The sequence below is a fragment of the Coffea eugenioides genome, chromosome 2 (genome assembly GCF_003713205.1).
Source record: "Coffea eugenioides isolate CCC68of chromosome 2, Ceug_1.0, whole genome shotgun sequence".
NCBI classification, from domain to species: Eukaryota; Viridiplantae; Streptophyta; class Magnoliopsida; order Gentianales; family Rubiaceae; genus Coffea; species Coffea eugenioides.
The window spans coordinates 49,065,958-49,073,715 of NC_040036.1; the positions used below are offsets into that span (position 1 = coordinate 49,065,958).

Consider the following 7,758-nt stretch of genomic DNA (forward strand, 5'->3'; position numbering starts at 1 on the left):
TTAGCATAGTTAAGGATGAAAAATTAAACATAGTGTCTAGCTTTTTTTTTTTCCTCCAAGAAATTTCAATATTCTTTGTTTCCATCTATTTTTTTTTTGTAAAAACTTTATTAATTGAAAGTGAATCAACAAGAATACAATGTCAACCCGGTAAAAAATATAATGATATGTGTGTGTGTGTTATTTATCTTGAAAAGTTAGATCGTGGTAGAATTAAATGTCTTATGGCAACTAAAAAAGATCCTCCACTTTAGTATAAAAGGTTTTGTCATTTGAATATAGATTTGTTAAATGAACCATCTAGAAAAGAACATTTTAGAGATTTGTCTAAAATTAAGTTTGAAAAAGATGGAATTTGAAATGCATGTTAATTTGAAAAACAAACCAATGTCTCTTTTAAATCTAAAAATTAGTTTCTACTTCTAGACCTTTGAAATTTTTACATTTGAATTTATTTGGTCCTACTCAAGTTTCTAGTTTAGGTGGAAAGAAGTATGCTTTTGTGAATTTATTAGTGAATGTGATTTATCAAAATACTTTTGGGATGAAGCGGTCAATAAGGTTTGTTATATAATGAATAGAGTGCTTTTAAGACTTATTTGAACAAAATTTCTTATGAGTATTTATTTTATAAAAAGTTTATTGTTAGTAATTTTAAAGTGTTTGGTTGTAAATACTCTATTTTGAATATTAAAAAACATCTTGATAAATTTGATAAGAAAATGGATGAATGCATATTTTTGGATTATTCTAATGATAAAAGAGCCTATAGCGTGTACAATAGGAGAACACTTGTTATCGAAAAGACAATTCATGTTACCTTTGATAAATCTAATGAAGTTATTACACAAGTCTCGTGAAGATGAGTATGTAGGTGTACAACAAGAATTTAAGAAGTCAATTATTCAAAATGAAGAACAGGCGTTAAAAGAAAACACTCTTTCAAGTGGAAAAGAAGTAAAGAAGGATGACGAAGTACCAAAATATCTTGCAAAAGTTTGAAGATACATTTCACATCATCCAAAGAACTTCATCATTGGTGATCATTTGAAAAGGGTAAAAACTCGCTCTTCTACTAGACTTTCACTACAAGAAAAAAGGTCATTAGTGACAACATTTCTTTGTGACGACAAAAAGTCGTCACAAAATGAGGTTGTTTAGTCACGACTTTGAAGATTGTCACAATTGACTCAAAGCAACTGAGTTTTCAGTGACAACCTTTAATTGTCGTCACAAAACTACTTCGCGCCATGGGACTTGGAAGGCGCGAGTTTTGCGATAGTGACGACTTGATAAAAGTTGTCAGTAATTCTACCACTTTCTTTGACAACTTTTCATTGTTGTCACTGTTTATGTTTATTGACGACCAATTTTTGTCAGTAAAACTATAGTGTAGTTAGTGACAACATAAGTATCATCACTAACTTGAACATCTCTAATGCATTTATTTAATTGTGAGCCTCAATATTAATTTAATTTTTTTTAAAATTTGATGATTTATTAAACTAGTCATAGTTACTTAAATATTAATTTAATTTTTTTAAAATTTGATAATTTATTAAACTAGTCATAGTTACTCAATAAGTTTTTAACTGAAAAAAATTAATGAAAGTTTTTAGTTAGAACAACTATATAAACTATTACAATTAGAACTCAAGGCCTCTAAATTCAAATACCTTAATTTTGGGTACTGTCAATGCCTCCTTGACATCTAATTGGTTGAATGTTGAAACTCATTAAGTACAAATTCATTTTGATGAAAAGCGGAATTAGTTGTGTTATATAAGTTAATTAATGAAATCAGGACTACTAATTACTGCAATTCCTTCAAATTTAATGTTGATTTGCTAAAAGTCAAAACGAATACATATTTTTCTTACAAATCAATACGTATACTATAGTTTCGTGCAAGTTTACATTCATGATTCTTCAATATAAAACATCTAAAAAAATATAATACTATTAGACAAAACTAACAAAATTTTCTAGAAACTGATAGAAAATTCTTAACACATAATTAAGATTTTTCTTTTTTTATGTTTAAAAATAATGAATTATTTCTTAAAATAATATGAAAGTAGATTCCCGATCTAGTATACTTAATTAAAAAGTTTAATTTAATACAAAGAAAATAACCTTTCTTTGAGAATCTAAATAAAAAGATAAAACTAAAAATTGGATCAAATTTTTTGTTCAAAATGAAAAAGAAACAGCGGGAATTGAAAATTGGTGGAGGCATTCTTTAAAAAGCAAATTTCAAAATGAAAGAGTACAAGTCTACCACTTTTGGGCTAAGTCTGATACACTTCTAATTCTCACATTTTCACTCGCTGGCCTTCTCACTGTCTCTCTCGGTCTCTCTCTCTCTTCGACCCCTCTCAATTTCTTTCTCACTAATGCTCGAGCATTTCTCCTTATTGGGCTACTGATTTTGATATGTTTCCTCAGAGCATGTGCTGTAAAAAGGCAAGTTTCTCTCTTCTTGCTTAGTAACCAATTTCCCCCAATTTTTATTGACCCGATTTTGTGTTCCCAACATTCAATTTTTGGGTAAATTCTCTTCTTCTCTATCATTTGTCTAGTTTCCCCAAAGTTTCTTACCCTAATTAGCAATCACCATCATTTGCAATCACCTTTTCTACCCTACTTAGATGATCAATTGTTTCAATTTCTCCCCAAATTTTATTGCCCTAATTTTTTTTTTAAAAAAAATTTCTGCCCAGGACAAGGAGGGCATCACCCGGACCAGCAGCACCTCATCTTCACTGGCAAGCAGCTCGAGGACAGCCGCACCCTAGTCGACTACAACATCCAGAAGGAGTCTGCCCTCCACCTCGACGATGGCGCCAAGAAGCGCAAGAAGAACACCTGCACCAAGCCAGCGGTGACTGAGGGAAATTCTCCCCCCTATTTTTATAAACTTTATTGTTACTAGTCTAATTGAACATTAGCAGCATGTTCTTATTTTGAAGATTTTGTTCTTTATTGGGTTTGATATATTATTCTCTAAAACCGTTGGATTTTGCTTTCTAAAAAAATTTAGATTGTATGTTTCTTTAAGATTTTATCAAATTCTTGGTTATTCTATTTTCAAGCGCTTGGTTTATTTTATTTTTTGGTTTTAATTTCACATTAAACTGCAAAGCGTCCCCTTTTCAGCAATTCCTGGTATGTGTTCAAAGCGTCCCCTTTTCAGTTTTACTTAAAGCGTCTACAAATCATCATTGTGGTGTTGTTTGTAGAGCTAAATGCATTACAATTAAGGTAGTAAGAGTAAATTCTACAGATTTGAATGCTTTTCAAAAGCAACATTTTTTTCACTTCAAAATTCAACTCGTTTAGATCCATGCACTTAGTCTGGTTCAAAAGTAGCCTTGAATGTTTCTTGAATTGAGGTGATTGAAATATGTCTGTCAAGACTTCAAGCTCTTTCCTAATGTTTTCCTGTTGGAAGTGCTCTATCTTTGTGTAAATGTGCACACTCACAAATCGACTCTCATTTCCTTTGTTTCCATTTATTTATTTTTTTAGAAACCTGGACAAGTTGCTCCAAATCATTGCATTTGTACTTTGCCTTAAAAGCTGTATATTAGCTATGGATGTAGTCCTGCAAGTTGAGATACTGTAGACTTTTTTTTCTGCTAACTTATAAATTCATTCTATAACACAAACCTCTAAGGTTGCATCTCAAGTCTAAGGTGTTGCATCGGGTGACTGAGAAATCTGGTGATAGAGTTCTAAGGCTGCATCTCTAGTCTACTTAAGGACTTGTACTAGTATCACTTTGGAAGAGCTTGGTAAGAGGACCAAACTCATCAATTAGTTTTGATGTGAAAAAAGATCTTCCTCCGTAAAAATTCATGAACTACGAATGTTATTAGAACAGCATGGACAGCTTCTTATAGTATGTTTCGAGAGTCCATGATTCTCCAGAATATACTTGTTAGCCTTACTTGTGCTGAATTTCACATGTTTCACTATTTTTTAAGGGCAAAGGTGCTTTGGCCAAAATGTTTTGCTTGCAAATGTGTTGACTGCATTTACTTCTCTGCCTAGTATGTTCCTTTTGTTAAGTTTACAAGGGAGAGGTCAAACCTCTTAAATAGAAACAAAACATAGGGTCGCAGCCCCTAAAATATTTGCACCACGCAATTCACTAAGTTCCTGTGGCGGTTCTGTTATAATCTGCATCCCAGATTCTTTGTTGACACTACTTTTAGCTAGCTAGTCTGCACACTTACTTCTTTCTCCAAACATGTTGTAGCCAGGATTCCCGATCCCTGCTTAAAACATTCCTGATCTGACATATTAGATTGTATAGTGGTGAGTCCTGTCCTGCTCCTTGTATTAGTTCGAAAGCTGCCTTGCAATTCGTGTCCAGAATCACTCTTCTTTCTCCAGAGTTCCAAGCCATTTTTATCCTTTTGAGTACTCCCCACAGCTCTGCTAAGTGCTATCATATTATCTATTAGCCCAATATTCACTATAAAACCTGTTTTCCATCTCCCCCAGCTATCTATATGTCCCTTTTCAAATTAATATGGCTTTGCCTCTTCTACTTGGAATAATGCTAAATTGAGAAGTGTACATCTTGCCACAGTTAATTGCTAATTATTGATAGTTTCACGTCTTACATGGTAGTTTGTTCTCCATATAGCATTATTTTATACTGTATAATCACAAACTTTTTGCTGGATGTAGGTTGGATTTTCTGTTAACGGAGTAATAATACTAACTTTTATGTGGGTTTTGAAGGCATTCCTTGAGGTAATACCTTTTCTTTTCACATGAATGGTTCCCATTTTTGGTGCCATTCTTGAAGTAAATTTCACTGTGAATGTTTTGCAATGTCCCGCCACTTGCCTAACTCACTAGTTTGATTGGAATACAATATTAAGGGGTGCTGGTTTTCTATGGAATTAATACACCATGACAAACAGCAAAAGTAATTTCAGAGATCTAGAACAAGAAAGTTGTTATTTGCTTTTAAATGGCAAAGAAACATTCTAGTTATGTTGGTACACATTGCTCCTACTTGACACCTTATATCATGATCGACATTACTTTGGTTATCATACTTAACACCTTGTATCCTCTGTGGTGCATTAGTTTGGATTGTTTTGGTTTAGTTTAGTTTAGTTTATTTGAATGTTTTAGCTAAGCAAGTGAACTGAAGTTGCTTTTCCTTTAGTGTTGTGCTTATCGTCTTATCAACTGGTTATATTGTTCATAGCAGTACTTATATCAGTACTTGTTATAGTAGTGCTTGTTGCCTTATCAACTTGTTATATTATTCCTTTGAGGCTGAAGTTTAATAGCAGTACTTATTTCTTGAGCTAATTTGGTGCATTAGTTTGGGGCTGATTTTGATTTTCTTTGGGGCTGATTTTGAATGTCCAGCTTTAATTATTGAGGTTCGTATTGGAATTTTAGCTAAAAAACCGAACTACAAGAGATATAGTGAAATTGGGAAATGGCAAGGTTTAGTGAAATTTTGTCTGATGTTAAAAATTCCCCCTTGTGTTGAAATTTGGTATTTTTTTTTCACGACAAAACAGCCTAGCAAATTGTCACACTTAAAAGACAGTATCTTTGATCGGAAAAAAAACAATGACTAAATTCGTTTATATTATTCCAATCTTGTTTGCCACATCCAAAGCATCGTAGTTTGGAGTCAACCGAACATATGCTTTCTTTGTTCCATCAGGCCTGATCAAAGTGTTCACTTTCTTGGTCTGTATGTCGTACATCTTCTTCACTGCATCTTTGATTTTCTTCTTATCAGCACGGATGTCAACTATGAATACCATGGTATTGTTATCTTCAATCTTTTTCATGGCAGATTCAGTAGTCAAAGGATATTTGAGAATCTGATAATGGTCCAACTTATTCCTAGGAGGAGCACTGATGCGTGGGTACTTCGGGTTCCGTCCTTTTTCAATGTCTGAGGACGATGGAAGGTAACATTGGTCCGGATCTTCTTGGCTTTCTTCTTGAAAGTTGTCCCAGATTTGACAAATTTGGCAACCTTGGCTGCCTGAGCCTTTGTATCAAGCTTTTTTGTGGTGTCAGCTTTAGGAGCCATTGCTGGAAACTGCCTTACAAATCTTTTACCTGAGGGGAGGAGCCGAGTGTTGAGGGGAGGAGCTGAGTGTTGCTGAAGCGGCTCTGTGTTGAAATTTGGGACTTGGATTTGTTTTGTAAAGCTACCTCGAGTTATATGTGAAATTTAGGCCAAATAGCACTTATCAAACTATCTATAGGGTGTTGTTGAACTTCATTATGTTATTTGAATGCTTATATGATATTTTGACATTTCGTAATGCAATGGATGCATTCATTTGCTAATTATAAATCATTGTCATTTTTTTCCATTTATAGATATAATTGTTGTAGGAAAATTTTCAATTTTTATGGTGATAAAGAGGTATCATTGAATCAGAATTTTCCATTAATAACAATCTGTGGTCATAGAATTAAAAAGTGTTTAGTGACAACAAAAGTCGTCAGTAATTAGTCTATACCAATGACAATTACATATCACTTTTAGTGACGACATTTATTTGTACATCATTGACAAGATACTATGTCATCACTAAAATTACAATAATTATTGACGACATCAGTTGTCACAAAACAGTTCCATTCACTGACGACTTTTATTATCGTTACTATATACTTTTACTGACGGGCCTTCAGTGACGACTCTGTGACAACTAGAAAGTTGTCAATAAAAGTTATCAGTGACAACTTTTTATTTTTTTGTGACAAAAATGGCTTGTCACTGAAGACCAAATTTCTTGTAGTGTTTTGATTATTGATGAGGATTTAATAGATAATTGTTGGATTATGGCTATACAAGAAGAGTCGAACCAAGTTGGCAGAAATAAAGTATATATTCTAGTTGAGAGACATTTAGATCACTCAGTTATTGGTATTAAATGGGTATTTAGAAACAAATTGAATGCTAAGGGTAAAATAGTTAGAAATAAAGTTAGGTCAGTGGTAAAAGAATATGTTTAAAAAGAAAAAATAGATTATGGTGAAACCTTTGTTCTGGTTACTAAACTAGAATCTATTAGAATGTTTCTTACCTATGCATGTTTTAAGAACTTCAAATTGTTTCAAATGGATGACCAAAGTGTATTTTTAAATAGTTTTATTGATCAAGAGGTGTATGTTGAACAACCTCAAGGTTTTGAATGTGAAAAATTTTCAAATTTCAAAAACTTTGTATGGTTTGAAACAAGCTCTTAGAGTTTGGTATGAAAAATTGAACAATTTTTTTATTGTAAATGGTTTTAAAAGACGTGTTATTGATAGCACTATTTTTACAAAGAATTGTGAAAATAATCTCTTAATAGTTCAAATATATGATTGTGACGCCCCCATTTCTCCCTAAGGCGAACCAAAGGGTATCCACGGATCGCCTGCTCAGCTCTCGTTAGGACTCACTACAATCCACAATTCAAAAGTTTGAAATACTTCAAATAACTTCAATATATAATTAAAGTACTCCAAAATATTGCATGCTTACAATTGGTTAGCTTTCAAGCTTAATACAATCCAAGAGAATATGTACTACAACCATCCGCTATAATATGACTTAAGATCTTCAAAAGAAAACAATCTAGTACCATTCACGAGCACTCTTGGTCTCAAACCCTATTAAGGAAAACAAAAACGTGGAATGAGCTACACAGCCCAGTGAGGTTCCAAGACACTCTAGCAGTTCTAATAAATCAAGTAATTTGATCA

At 32.9% G+C, this 7,758-nt stretch overlaps 1 pseudogene; it reads right to left on the reverse strand.

Annotated features, from left to right (window-relative positions):
- Positions 1-5,624: 5,624 nt before the first annotated feature.
- LOC113763168 lies at positions 5,625-6,226 on the reverse strand (annotated as a pseudogene).
- Positions 6,227-7,758: the final 1,532 nt, after the last annotated feature.